Below are 13,695 nucleotides of genomic sequence, written 5' to 3'. Positions count from 1 at the left end.
TGCAGTGAACACTCACTTGTATACATGCAACCCTAATCTGTCTCATGAGTTAGTCTTTCATCAACAGACTGCAGGAATCTCCACTTGAATGTACTGGCGGCATTTCAAACTCCATGTCTCCAGTCATCTTCTCTAAACTCTCCCCTTCTTCAAAGTTTTTTTGTTTCTATTGAGGGCAGCACCATGTTTCTTGTTACCCAGTTTACAATTTCCAAGCCTTCCTGAGTCAGGAGAGGTGAGGGTTAACTCTTTTCTCACCTTGCATATGTAGTCAGAATTATCAGTTCTTTTTTCTGCAAAATGTCTTGCATTGATCTCTTTAGCTTACCATACTTTATTAGACTTTACCACCCTTTTCCTCTATCATTATAATCAGCTCCTGATTGTTCTGTTTTCACTCTCATCTCTCCAATCTCCTCTCTACATGGTTGCCTAATCTACCTTTTAAAAGTACAGGTTTGATAGTTTCACTCCCTTGCTTCGTTAAGTCATTTTTCTGTCATATCCGACTTTTTGTAACCCATTTTGGGTTTTCTTGGCAAAGATACTAGAGTGGTTTGCCACTTCTTTCTCCAGCTTATTTTATAGATGAGGAAACTGAGGCAAACAGGGTTAAGTGACTTGCCCAGGATCACACATCCAGTAAATATCAGAGGCTGGATTTGAACTCAGGTCTTCTTGACTCCAGTCCTAGAGCTCTATCTACTGCACTATGTTAATAAATAATTGTAGGGTTGGATTGGGTCAGATAGAGAAGTTAATACAATCGACTTTAGAAAAGGGGGGGAACTATGAATCTCCCTGAATCATTGATTATTAACAATCATTTATCTCACAAGCAACTCCATTAGACATGCTGCTGACAACTGCCTCTGCAACTGAAGACCAGGAAATAATCTTCTCCTTTATATCCTTCAGACAAGGATTCTTTTATATCTGGACAACTGGACATTTCCATAGCCCCTTAAACTAACCCTTCCTTTATATATATATCTCCAATTAGAAATTGAGTTCCTTAAGGGTTTGTCTCATTTCACTGAGCACAGTTATTTTGTATGCAGTAAGCGCTTAATAAGTGTTTTTTAGTCATTCATATAGTTGCAGATCTGCATTATTAGAGAGGAAGTTGCTTCTTTGGAAAATATTTGAAAAAAGATTACATTGATTAAATCACAGGTTGAGATACTCCAAAAAAGTTTAGTGAAAGATTTTACCCATCCTAAAATAGTATGATTTATCCCTAAGGAAATACATATCTCTAACAATCCATTTGTTTTTCCATTCTTTTTTCCAGACTTTGTAGACTGATTTATTTCAAATCTTTGTTAAGTCATATCTTTAAGTACCCATTAATAAAGAACTACATGACTTGTTTTTGACACATCCTCATGTGAACAATTAGGCCATTTTTTAACACTAAGAAAAAGACCTACTATGTTGACCAATTGAATAAATCACTACCTAGACTGTGAAGGGTCTAACAGAGCCTCAGATACAGAAGAAGAGAAAAATAAAGAATTCCCTGTATTTGTAGATTTGACTCTATATTAGCATCTACACAGATGTTTTTTACAGCCATTGGTCTACATTTTTTTTTCTTTTAAGTTTGATCTAAGGACTATGTTGCTAAGGATTATGTTAATCAGCAGCTAATTAAAAAAAATAAAAGGGAATTTAGAGACAGGTGTTGTCTTTTTTAAAATTTTTTAATTAGTTTGTTTCCTTTTAGTTTACAGTATTCAATTCCATAATTTCTTGAGTTTCACATTTTGTCCCCCTTCCTCTCCTCCCCTCCATGGCGGCATATATAAAGTATAGGATCTGTAAATACTTTCACATTTACATTAGTCAGGTTATAAAGATGGATTGTATCAGATAGAATGTAACATGGTAAAGAAGACATAAAACCAAATGAGAAGGAAAAAGATCAGGTATTTTGCTTCCACCTGGATATAAACTCAGTTCTTTCTAGTTCTATCTCTGGATGCATACATCTCTCTCCATCCTGAGTCTTTTGGGATTGACTTATATCAGTGCATTGCTGAGAAGAGTCCAGTCTATCAAAGCTGGTCATCACACATACGTTGTATATGTAATTGTGTACAAATTTCTCCTGGTTCTACTCTTCTCACTCAGCATCAGTTCGTATAAGCCTCTCCAGGTAAATATGAAGTCCATCTGCTCCTCGTTTCTTATAGCACAATAGTATTCCATAACATGCGTATACCACAACTTGTTCAGCCATTCCCCAATTGATGGGCACCCCCTTAATTTCCAATTCTTTGCCACCACTCAAAGAGCTGCTATAAATATTTTGTACATATGGGCTTCCTCCCACTTCTATGATCTCTTTGGGATATAATCTTGGGAGTGGTATTGCTGGGTCAAAGGATATGAAAGTATTTATAGCCCTTTGGGCATAATTCCAGATTGCCCTCCAGAAAGGCTGGATCAGTTCACAACTCCACCAGCAATGCATTAGTGTTCCAATTTGCCCACATCCTCTCCAGCATTTGTCATTTTCCTGTTTTGTCATCTTACTGTGTTTCCCCCATAATAAGACCTATCCCAAAAATAAGCCCTCCCCTTACTGTGTAAGATTCCTCTAAAATAAGCCCTCCCCCGAAAATAAGCCCTATTGAGATTGCTACTGTAGTGAAGGTGATCCCCTGCGCTACAGCTACATTACGGTATCCTCTGTATGCACCGCACCCCCCCCCCGAAACGCACGCCGCGCTCCGAGCTGCATCCAATCAGAGCTGCAGCAGTGAGCGAGTCATCCTGTTCTTCCCCATTGATTTGCTTATTGAATAAAGGTACATTTTTTTGTTCACATTTACCTGTTTATTAAAATTGCTGTCAATGTTCATTAAAATAAGCCCTCCCCTGAAAATAAGCCCTCTGGTGTTTTTCTGTCCAAAAAAAATAATAAGACAGTGTCTTATTATTGGGGAAACACGGTAGCCAATCTGACTGGTGAGATGTGGTACCTCAGAGTTGTTTTGATTTGCATTTCTCTAATCAATAGTGATTTAGAGCGTTTCTTCGTGTGCTTATAGATATCTTTAATTTCTTTCTCTGAAAATTGCCTGTTCATATCCTTTGACCATTTATCAATTGGGGTATGACTTGTAGTCTTATAAATTTGACTCAATTCTCTGTATATTTTAGAAATGAGTCCTTTGTCAGAGACATAGGTTTGTAAAGATTCTTTCCCAATTTCCCACCTCCCTCTTAATCTTGGTTACATTGGCTTTGTTTGTACAGAAGCTTTTCAATTTCATGTAGTCAAAATTATCCATTTTACATTTTATAATGTTCTCTAATTCTTGTTTAGTCATAAAGTCTTTCCCTCTCCACAAGTCTGACAGGTAAACTATTCCTTGTTTTCCGAGACTGCTTACAGTATCAACCTTTATACCTAGATCATGCACCCATTTAGACTTGATTTTGGTATAATGGTCTATTCCCAGTTTCTGCCATACTATATTCCAGTTTTCCCAGCAATTTTTGTCAAATAGTGAGTTCTTATCCCAAAAACCAGGGTCTGGGGGTTTATCAAACAATAGATTACTATAGTCGTTGACTTCTGAATCTCATGTGCCTAATCTATTCCATTGATCCACTCCTCTATTCCTCAGCCAGTACCAAGTACTTTTGATGACTGCTGCTGTATAATACAGATTGAAATCTGGTATAGTAGTCCACCTTCCCTAGCATTTCTTTTCATTAATTCCCTTGATATTCTTGACCGTTTGTTCTTCCAAATGAATTTTGTTACTATTTTTTTTCTAGCTCTATAAAGTAGTTTTTTGGTAAATTAATTGGTATGGCACCAAATATATAATTTAATTTAGGTAAAATTGTCATTTTTATTATATTAGCTCAACCCAGCCACGAGCAATTGATATTTTTCCAGTTAGTTAGATCTGACTTTATTTGTGTGAAAAGCGTTTTGTAGTTGTGGTCATATAGGTCCTGGGATTCTTTTGGCAGGTAGATTCCCAAATATTTTATAACATCTACAGTTACTTTAAATGGGATTTCTCTTTCTATCTCTTGCTTTTGAATTTCATTGGAAATATATAGGAATGCCAAGGATTTGTGTGGATTTATTTTATATCCTGCAACTTTGCCAAATTTATTTATTGTCCCAAGTAGTTTTTTACTTGATTCTCTAGGATTCTCTAAGTATATTATCATATCATCTGCAAAGAGTGATAGCTTGGTCTCTTTTTTGCCTAATTTGATTTTTTTGATTTTTTTCTTCTCTTAAGCTACTGCTAACATTTCTGGTACCAGATTGAATAAGAGGGGTGATAGTGGACACCCTTGTTTCTCATGGGAAATGCTTCTAGCTTCTACCCATTATATATAATACTTGCTGATGGCTTTAAATAGATGCTACCTATTATTTTAAGGAAGGCTCCATTTATTCCTATACTTTCTAATGTTTTTAACAGGAATTGATGTTGTATTTTGGCAAAAGCCTTTTCTGCATCTATTGAGATGATCATGTGGTTTCTGCTAGTTTTATTGTTGATATGATCAATTATACAGATGGTTTTCCTAATATTAAACCATCCTTATATTCCTGGAATAAATCCTACCTGATCAAAATGTATTATTCTTGAGATAAGTTGCTGTAGTCTTCTTTTTTTTTTTAAGCAATCGGGGTTATGTAACTTGCTCAAAGTTACACGGCCAATTATTTCTGGGTGTGGTGCTGAGTATCTGAACCCGGACTTGATCCAGGTCATCCTGACACTGGAGCCAATGCTCTTACTCGGTGAGCCACCTGGCCGCCCCTAAGCAATTGGGGTTAAGTAACTTGCTCAAGGGTTACACGGCCAGGTGTTTCTGGGTGGGTGCTAAGTGTCTGAGCCTGGGATTCGATCTCCAGGTCTTCTCAACACTGGAGCCGGTGCTCTTACTCGCTGTGCTACCCTGGCCGCCCCAATGCTGTAGTCTTTTTGCTAGTAATTTATTTAGAATTTTTGCATCTATATTCATGGACAGGTGTTGTCTTAAGGAATTATCACCAGTTATTTGGTAAACTCAGAACTGACTTGGATAATTAAGTCTAAAAATCCCACTATAGTAGTTGCCACTGGTTTTGTTTGGGGATCTGAAAAACAGTATACTAGAGGGGAAAGAGTCTTATTTGGAGTCAGAGGACCTGAAATGTCATCTGTTACTCTCTCTGTGACAAGTACCTTCACCTTCCTTGACCTTATTTTACTCACTGGTGAAATTATGCGGATGGCCTCCAAAGTACCTTGCAGCCTCTTGTCTGTGATCCTGTGATATTTTTTCTTCCCTTTGCTAGTGCAGATGTCCATTAATCACAGTATTTCTTGAGACTGAGGTGGTCAAGTAGAGCCGTCACATATATACATCCCAGAACTTTGTAAGGGTCAGACTACCCTGGGACTTTCTCAGTCCTCACACATTTGGTTTTTTTTTACATTTTTTCTTTCAGAGCAGGTTACAGTAATGGCAGACGCCTTGCCTTGATCTCTGCTAGATAGTTTCCCCCAGTGTTACTGACCATTTTGATGGACAGAGAGAGAAACCCTAGTGATGATACATTTTCTTTGCTGTCTCTGTTTCCCTGTTTTCTCTGTATCTCTGTTTTTCATTGTCTCACTGTTGCTCATAAATCTTGCTCCTGTAAGACTAATGTAGAGATTGTACAAATAAGTTCCAATATATTAGATCACCTTTCCAAGTTGTTGCCCTCTTATACCCTTTATGGTGCATCCAAACACTGGCACACACATGGTTTTGATAAGACATTAAAGTGGACTTTCACAAAAGAGACTTCTGAGCACCAGCAGCATAGATGTGGTCACTGAGAGTGCTAGATGAGCTGACTTAATCTTAGACTTTCCACTTAAGTGATTTGGCCACTCAATTAGTATTAAAATAGTAGAGGTGGAACTCAAGCCCAGGATCTCCAAGTGGATCAGACTGGGAGGGAGGGTGAGGGAAGTAGAAAGGGAAAGGAGAGGGGATGGGAAGAGGGGGCTAGAAGGAGCCTCTCCCTCTCCTCACTAAGAACCAGCTGACCCTTATCTCTGTTTAGTCCTGTTCTTTCACACAAACATGAGATCTTGGGCAAATAACCTGCCTTGGTTAGGTCTCAATTTCCTCATCTACTCCAGTTCAATTCCATATTCAACCTTTTTCTCATCTATCAAAGAGTGTTGGATTAAGTGACCAAAAAGGTTCCTCTCAGTTCTAGGTTCTATAATCCTATTGTAACACCAATCCATTCAGCATTTATTAAGCACCTACAACATTGAGCTAAACACGGGGTACAGTTAGTAAAAAGAAAGCCAGTACTCGCCCTCCATGCATTTACAATCTAAATTTATAGATGTTGGAAGGCAGAGGCAATGAAGTATAAGCATTTTTTGTGGCAACTATTTTTAGCTCTTGGTGGTTTGGGGAAGACAAGAGGAACCCCTTACCCTTCCAGGAAGAACTTGACTTTTCCAAAGGAGAAGTGTGAACACACTATAAAAATTTATTGGAAAATTTTGAACTAGAGGCACACAGAGTAGGCTGGCATCTTTTTTACAAGGAAAGCCAATGTAAATGAGATCATTGATGCATGGAAGAATTGGAGAGCTATTTCAAATTGTATTAATCCTAATGTTGATAGGTCAGTACTGAAACAATTGAGCTTAACACTTAGTTAGAAACAATAATTAGTTAAAATTGGAAACTACCAGATGGCTCAAATTGTTAACAACATCCATTTGTAAGCTCCTTTAGTAACTAATTCTCCTTCCCACTCAGGTAAATGTATCTTAATTACTTCTTGCCTTATTTTCACATCATGAATTAGAGAGTTAATTTGAAGGCACTTTTTTCATGTTTTCCTTAGGTACCCCAAATTGTCAGTAGCAGCTCTGCTATTGACTCCATTCTCTTAGATCAGGGATTCTTAAACTTTTTTGTGTGTGTCTTAGGGCCCTTTTGCAGTCTGGTAAAGTTTATTTGCTTGGAATAAGTTTTAAAAATCATAATTGAAAGATGTCAAGTTTTAGTTAGAGGATAGTGAAAATAAAGATGCAAAATGTTTTGTCCCACCCCTATCCAAGTCTACAGATGTTTGAAATATAACCATGGATCTCTTGCGGGAGGGGGGTCAGTAGACCACAAATTAAGAACCCCTATCCTAAATGCTGTTTCTTGGCTTCACACAACCTGCTCTTTCCTGGTTATTTTCCCACCAGTTAATTAATTCCTTCTCTGGCTCTTCTTTGTGACCTCATTCTTTTAAGGTGTTTTAAGGTGGAGTGGTAAGCAAGATTTTCGTCTTGGCCCTTTTCTCATCTTTCTTGTCTGTATTCTCCTCCTTGACCATGTTATTCATTTCCATGGCTTCAGTTACCACCTCTATGCCAAAACCTCCTCAGCCAGTCCTGACCTTTCTAAGTAAGGTGGATTTTAGTGTGTAAGGTGGATTTTTGTTATTCTTTCTTCGTGTTTAGTTTCCTAAGATCCACGAACATAAGTCTCTATTTCCCAGACTTATGACTTGTAGCCATCTCCACCATGCTTGCACAGCATTATATAATAAATAATATAAACATTTGTGCTTAAATTGTAAATATCCACTGCAACTGCACAGTGAGATATAACAGTTATTACTGGCAATATGACTTCTTTGTCTGTTGCCCTATAAAGCAGGTGTTCACTGGTCAGTGAGTGGGGAACCCTTAAGTTTGAATGTATAAGCTGGAGTGTTGTATGTGCCTTGATCACCCCCTATCAAGGCTTGAGGGGAATCTGTTTGTCCCAACTGACTCCCATTGAGGCTTGAGGGATTTAGGGGAGTGCACAAGCTGTGCCTGTCTCAATTGACCCCATCAAGACATAGGAATAGTTCCCTCCACCCCCACCCCTTCTTGCTGGCCCCTGTAAGAAGGGGGATGAGGGAATGCTCTAAGAGTTGGTGCTCCCATTATCAGCAACCCCATTGTGAGAAGACTAGACTAGAATAGAGTAAGATTATTAATCCTTCCAAAGCTGTCTTTCTGTCTGACCAGATCAAGAGTGAACCTGTGTTAGCAACCCTCCTGTGTGCTAGTGTTACCTGTTGTTCACCTCTCAATTGAGTTTTAGACCCTTATTCCCAAAGATTATAGGCCATCTCCACTTGCATGTCACTGAGCACCTTAAACTCAGTGTCTAGAACTGAGCTTATCTTTTTTATGCTTATACTATTTGTGTTTGTGGGTTATCATTTATTTGCTCCTTGTTCAAAACCTTGGAGTTATCCCTTGAACTTTTCTTCCCTTTTCTTTAACTCTAATTTCCATTTAGTTACTGAGTCCTTGCTGATTTTATCTAGCAAAGTCTAACATCTGTCTCTTCCCCTCTGCTTTCAAAGTCACCATCCTCATAGAACTCCTTGAATCAAGCCAGCAAGCATTTATTAAGCATCTACTGTGTGCCAGGCATTGCACTAAGTGCTGTGTCTTTATCATTTATGTGATGACTTCTAAAGCTTCTAAACAATTTTTTCCCATCTTAATATACCTATCATACTGCTATTAGAATAAGCATAGATCTGCTCACCTCATGTTTGCTCAGCAATCTTGAGTAGCTTTTTATTGCCCAAGTTCATGTCTTTCTTGGTATTCAGGGTTATCTTCAGTCTGAGACCACTTTACTTTTCCTAGGAGTTTTCTTTTGGGGATCTTTTTCAAGAGGTGATAAGTGGATTCTTTCAACCTCTATTTTGCCCTTTGGTTCTAAAACATCAGGGCAATTTTCATTGATAACTTCTTGAAGAATAGGTTTCTCAGTTCTTTTTTCAATCATGGCTTTCAGGTAGTCCAATAATTTTTAAATCATCTCTCTGAATTAGAAATAATATTTCTAAGTAATAGTTCACTCAGTCCCTAAGTTGCCTGAACTCCCCATGAACCCCAACATATATTGAAAGCATGTTCGTTCCCTCAAACTTGCTTGCTTGCGTACCTGCATGTGTTTTGGCTGTATTTTAGTTCCTGGAACTAGACATTTCTGGGACATAAACAAGGCTGTGATGAGAACTGGCTATTCTCTCAGCCTTGAAACTTGATTAACAACAACCCCACAGCCCATGTGGAGTCTATACAAGGAAGTTAAGACACAACTAGATTGGAAATTGTGTCAATAAAGTTTGGCACAGAAACTTTTAGCTTGGCAGCCTGCCTTCTGTGCTGGCTGCTTGCCTTCTTTGTTCTCACCCCATAAAAATCCTTAATTCCAACTGCCTCTTTGGGATCTCACCCATGGAGAGGATGCTCTGCCTGGGACTCTCCCGATCCGGACTCTGAGGCTGCAGCTCAGGGATCCCCTAACCACTGTTGGAAGAGTTGGTGCTCCTCTGAATCGGTGATGCTTTCTTTTGGCTTTTCTTTATTAGGGATAATATTTCTGTGTGTATGTTATTTTGTATAATTGCTTTGTATTTCTGCTACCGCTGCAACATCCCCTGCTTTTGCCCCTAAATAAATTACTTTTACTCTTAATGATTTGGGACTGTGTCATTTGTAGGTGCGAATCCGAACCCCATTAATAAAATCTCAAAACACTCTCCTGAATCTATTTTCCAGGTCAGTGGTTTTTTCAGTGATATATTTCACATTGCCTTCTATTTTTTCATTTGTTTGAATCTGTTTAATAGTATCTTGATTTCTCATAAATTCATTAGTTTCCATTTGCTCCAATCTAATTCTGAAGGAATTATTCTCTTCAGTGAGCTTTTGAAATTCTTCTTCCATCTGACAAATTTGGCTTTTTAAGGCATTCTTCTCCTCATTGGCTTTTTTGAGTCTCATTTGCCATTTGAGTTAGTCTGTTTTTTAAAGTGTTATTTTCTTCAGTCAGGTTGTTGACTCTTTTTTCATGATGTTCTTGCATCATTCTCATTTCTCTTCCCAATTTTTTCTCCACTTCTTTTATTTGGTTTTCAAAATCCTTCTTAAGCTGCTCTATGGCCTGTAACCAGTTCATATTTTTTCTTGGAAGCTTTTGGTGTAGGAGTTCTTTGTATTTCTCGTGTTCTGTGCTTTGATCCTTTTTGTCCCTCTAAAAGGAATCTAAAGTTGGATTGCTGTGCTTGCTTTGCTTCCTTTGCTTGCTCATGTTGCCACTTAATTACTTGACTTTTGAGCTTTTTGCCACAGTAGAACTCTGCTTCCAGAGAGGATAGCTTTATCCCAAATAGCTGAGGTTTTCACAGCTGCTAGAGCTATTAGTTGGGTGCCCTCTCAGAAGCCTCCACAGGCTCTGTCACCTGGTCACATACCCCAGGACCTTCACCCTAGACAGTGATCCAGATCCAAGCAGGTTAAAGCAAGAGCAATTACCCCTCTGAATGGCGGCAAAGTCCCCCTATGATCTGCAGTCCAGGAGCTCTGAAGCAGCCACATGGCAGCAGCTACATGCTGCCGTGCATCTGCCGCTTCTTGCCTTCTCACCCTGGGGGTAGAGGCTGGACTGCATTCTTGGTCCCCCTGTTCCTGCAAAGTCCATACTGACCTTTTCCTTTGCCTTTGGCATTTATGGGTTCATATTTCTGGAAACCGCCACAGCTGCTGTTGATCCATTCTCCTGAAGTCCACTCCAGCTGCTCCTGGTTGGAGCCATTCTGAGGCTAAAACCATGGGCTCAGGTGGGGCTGGGCTCTGCACCCAGTGTGCTGCAATGGACCCTTTCTGCCAACCTGCCTGGCTGCCTTCAGTGGGAGATTTGTTCCTCTCTGTCCCTTTGTGGGTTCTTTAGCTCTAAAGTTTGTGTAGAGTCATATTTTATAGGCATTTGAAGTGGTTATGGGGGGAGCTCATGGAGTTTTCCTGCTTCTATGCCTCCACCTTGGCTCCGCCCCTCACAGCTTAGTTTTCTGGCCTTATATTACTTGCCTTAGCACTCTACTGCCTCTGCCTTTGTTTATGTGTATGGAATTTGTCTTGCACGACTTTGTTCATAGACTTTATGATGTCTAGAATGCCACCTGCTTCATTTCTCTGAGACCTCTGAAAAACCCTTTTATATTCAGTCATTCTTGCTCTCTGTGCCCTGTCTTTCCTTCTTTTCTTAGGCAAATTGTAAACCATTTATGTTCAGTGCCTTCACTTCTCTGACCTAAACCCTTGGCATTTTGGCTTCTGACCTCATCACTCAGTAAAGACTGCTTACTCTGCTGCTAGCATTCATTTCATAATTACCAGATCTAATGCATTTTTCTCAACTTTTTTTTCCCTTTTAATTGAGGGAATGAGGGAAAAAATAAATGCTTATTCATTAAAAAAACAATATAAATGTAAATATTATAAATAAAATATTGCAGGTAATAAATCCATTTTATATTACATGGTATATGATATTAGTTTAAACTTGATTTTTGAGTCTTCTGTTTTTCAAAGCAATTCTTGTCAAATGTGGAAGTCTTTCCTAGGGAATTCATGTTTTGGTACATCAAATATTGTGGTGGTGTGCTCATTTTCTGATTCTTCCATTTCTTGACTGATCTGTTCCATTGATGGTTTTTATGATGACTACTTTTAATAGTATGTTGTCCAGAACTTTGATTTTTTTCTTCATTCTTACTTTCATTTAAAAATCATATGGATATCTTTTGTATTTACATTTTCCCTTGCTTTGCTCTCTTTCCTCCTTCTCAGTCAACCTCTATAACAATGATCCTTTTTCCAAAAGGGAAGAGGAAAAAAAAATCAGCAAACTTGTTATAAAACTAGGTTTGTAAATTGATTTCATTAGTACCGTGTTTCCCCGATAATAAGACACTGTCTTATTAATTTTTTTTTTTGGACAGAAAAACACCAGAAGGCTTATTTTCAGGGGAGGGCTTATTTTAATGAACATTGACAGCAATTTTAATAAACAGGTAAATGTGAACAAAAAAATGTACCTTTATTCAATAAGCAAATCACTGGGGAAGAACAGGATGACGCGCTCACTGCTGCAGCTCTGATTGGATGCAGCTCGGAGCGCGGTGTGCGTTTCACCCGGGGGATGGGGACGGTGCATACAGAGGGTACCGTAATGTAGCATGTAGTGCAGGGGATCACCTTCACTACAGTAGCAATCTCAATAGGGCTTATTTTCGGGGGAGGGCTTATTTTAGAGGAATCTTACACAGTAGGGGGAGGGTTTATTTTCGGGATAGGTCTTATTATCGGGGAAACACGGTATTGTCATTTTTATTATATAGGCATAATCTAGCAATTAACAGTCCAGCTTTTTAAATTCTTTATTGCTATATAAATACTGTTTTATAATTGTGTCTACATCAGGTATTGTTTGTATTTTGGTAGATGGATTGTCAAATATTTTCTACATTTAGCATTTTTTGCATTGTGTTTCAATTTTTAACTTTTTTCTATTGCTTCTTATATTGTGCTGTTAGTACACAGAAATGCTCTGTGTGTGTTTTTGCATGTGTCTGTGTGTGTGCATTGAGTTTATTTTGTGACTTAGAACCTTACTGAAACTATTAAATGCCTCTGATATTTTCTTGGCTGACTCCCTGGGATTTTTAAAGTAAACCATATCATCAGTAAATATGTGAAATATCCCCTTTCCTATATTTATGTTGCTAATTTTTTCTTTTGTTTTATTTCTGTTGCTAGCATTTATATAATTATGCTTTACTCTTGTATTTATTGGGGAAGTTTCTAGTATTTTGTGCGGTATGATTTTAAGGGGTTATATGATGAGAAGGGAAGAAAAAACTTGAGGTGAATGGCCTTTTTTTCTTGGTAAAGTATAAGGCTAGGTCCGTAACTGAGAATATTCTACTATGCCTTTACTTATCCTATGGGATATGTGAGGTACAAAGACAAGGGAACAATGGATTCCATTAGAAAAGGGCAGTTTCCATTGCCATAATAAGGGTTATCCTGATTCTCCCAGTCTCTAATGGCCTTCTACAACCCTCTCAGTTACTTTGTATTTGTATATATTCACCTACCTCTATGTGTTATTTCTCTCTGCATACCCACCATCTACCTCCCCCTCTAGAATGCAAGCTGCTCGAGGAGGATAGGGGCTGTGATGTTTTTATACCCACAGGGATGTTTTGTCTCCAGCACCTGGTACAATGGCCTGGAACATGGTAGCTATTTAATAAATAAGTTGTTGAATGTAACAAAAAAAAGGGCAGTTTCAGGATGAACTGTTTCATTTTTAGGGGTGGAGGTTGAAAGAGATGAGAGTGTATCCAGAGGAGTGATGGCCTGAGAAAGTACTGAAAAGTAGAGGGATTAGAGTTAGAGGAATAGGTTTAGGGAAATAAGCCATAGAAGGAGGCAGAATTCTTCATAACAGAATCTTTTGAAAAGTGGATCTCCCTGGTTAGAACATCTGCTTCTTGAGAGTGGGCATTGTTTCATTATTTTTATTTATATACTCAGTGCACAGTAAAGTGTCTGGCCTGTTATAGGTACTGGTTGCTGATTTACTGAGGAAGTAGAATATTTGTGGGTGATAGGAAGATGGAAGGTGTGACTGTTCGAGTATGCAACTGAGGGAAATGCAAATCGAGTAAGAAACGAAAATATTTGAGAAAACATTGATATATGTATATATCTATCTATATCTTTCTGTCTGTCTATCTATCATCTATCTATCTATCTATCTATCTATCTATCTATCTATCTATCTATC

At 38.4% G+C, this 13,695-nt stretch overlaps 1 protein-coding gene across 2 annotated transcripts in view; it reads left to right on the top strand.

The window, feature by feature from the left end:
- The window catches only part of SLC6A15 (solute carrier family 6 member 15), a 66,060-nt gene that overhangs the window by 9,357 nt on the left and 43,008 nt on the right, over positions 1 to 13,695 (top strand). The window contains exon 1 of one of the 2 annotated variants that reach the window (XM_069095102.1): positions 8,486 to 9,399. The exons of the other annotated variant lie outside the window; for it this stretch is intronic. The gene's annotated coding sequence lies outside the window, so the exon portion shown is untranslated. Of the gene's footprint in view, positions 1 to 8,485; positions 9,400 to 13,695 lie in introns of those variants that run through there. 2 annotated transcript variants of the gene reach the window in all.

This window comes from Petaurus breviceps, unplaced genomic scaffold, assembly GCF_028583685.1.
Source record: "Petaurus breviceps papuanus isolate PSGF00001 unplaced genomic scaffold, PetGlider_PUasm1.0 225, whole genome shotgun sequence".
Taxonomy (NCBI): Eukaryota; Metazoa; Chordata; class Mammalia; order Diprotodontia; family Petauridae; genus Petaurus; species Petaurus breviceps.
This window is presented reverse-complemented; position numbering and strand designations above follow the sequence as displayed.